We start from the raw sequence: 1,486 nt of genomic DNA, 5'->3' as shown, positions 1-1,486 counted from the left end.
TGTCCCCCTGGTGTTTCCCCAAAGCAGCCTTGAGGTTTGAATGCGACTTCTTGCCAATAGGTGTCTCCTGTTCCTCTTGCGCCGCATGAACTTGGCCTTGGCTGCTGGAGCCTTGAGTTGTGCTCAGCCTCCAGACGGCCCCATAAAGTACAATGCAGCTCTTTTTCTTTTTCTATTTTCATTACTGCTGCTTTGGGGGGATCTGTCAGAGCCCAGGGCAGGTTCAGTTGAGATCCTGGCAGGAAGGAGCGATCTGCGGACGCTGGGACCCTGCCGGGGCCCGGGGAGCTGGGACGAGTGCGTGCGCTGTATATGTTAATGTTTGATGGCGTTATTGTGGGCAGAACGAATTTAGCTGCTTGAATCACTTTGAACCACTAAATGCTAACACGCAAGAGCACATGGCATCGCCTGAATGATGATGAAATGCTATAAAACTTCCTCCCCCCTCCCTTTGGCCGGAATACACCCTGTCATTAAAATCAGTTGTAACGTTTCAAAAATGAAAAACCCGTAAAAAAAAAAAGAGAGAGAAAAAGGTCCCAGGATAGTTTGAAACCTAATCATGATGCCCCCTCCTCCCTCCAGGGTACCAAAATAAACTAACAAAAGCTCCAGAGCTCTTCTTTCCTCTTCCTTCCGTGTAGAGCAGACAGCAGAGTCTGTGATGGGCACTGCTGCAGGAGGAGGCAGTGGGGGGTAAGATGCGATAGTTTTATTGCAACTTTATTTCCCTTGTGAATGCTCTCGGGCAGGCACATCACAAACGCGGGCTAAGGGCACTGGCAGTGTTGGAGGGAAAGTGGCTTGGGTGCAGGTCTCTGCAAACCCTTCACTGTTAGTTTATTTTCCCGTCCACCTACTTGCATGGGAGTCCATTTTGGCCCCAGGACATTTCCTCTCCTTCAAGCCTCCTAAACAATAACATCCTACTCAATAATGATGTTTATTTGGAGGCAAATGAAACTTCTAATCAAAGCCACTCGGCGGACTCCTCATTCGTCCTTGTGGATGACAGTCCCCTGTGGACACTAAACTGGGACCAGACACTTCCATCTCTTAGCAGGTGGAACATACTTTGCAGTTTTCTGCTTTGAAACCGATACTAGCACCTCTCTCTTCAGCACAGCCTCAAGTCTTCAAAGTCAGCCTCCGATTTGGGAGGGCCTTTGATAGATTTGAGGAGCAGTTTAAAGCAACTGAACACGTCAGAATAAACATCCTAGAGGACCAGACAACTATTGAAACCACTCCGTATCCTTCGCGTTTATCCCGCAGCTCCGAAACTCCTGTTGGTTCTCTGAGTGATGAGTTTTCCCGGGAATGCTAGAGCGCTTTTAGGGGTTTTGGTTGTAGCTAGAGCGCTTTGAAACCTTTACACAGATGTTTTCAGGATGGGGCTTTGTTTCAATTGAAAGAATCCTGCCGATCTAAAAGCTGCAAGTGCTGTTGGGTTCCTGGGCTGGGGGGGGGGGGGGGGGGGGGT

At 49.1% G+C, this 1,486-nt stretch overlaps 1 protein-coding gene across 2 annotated transcripts in view; it reads left to right on the top strand.

Moving 5' to 3' along the window:
- Window positions 1-1,486, top strand: part of NFATC1 (nuclear factor of activated T-cells 1) — a 157,247-nt gene that overhangs the window by 783 nt on the left and 154,978 nt on the right. The gene's annotated exons all lie outside the window — the stretch shown is intronic.

The sequence above is a fragment of the Gavialis gangeticus genome, unplaced genomic scaffold (assembly GCF_001723915.1).
Source record: "Gavialis gangeticus isolate Ggan-Ray unplaced genomic scaffold, GavGan_comp1, whole genome shotgun sequence".
NCBI lineage: Eukaryota > Metazoa > Chordata > Crocodylia > Gavialidae > Gavialis > Gavialis gangeticus.
The sequence above is the reverse complement of the archived record's forward strand: the minus strand, read 5'-3'. Positions and strand labels throughout refer to the sequence as shown.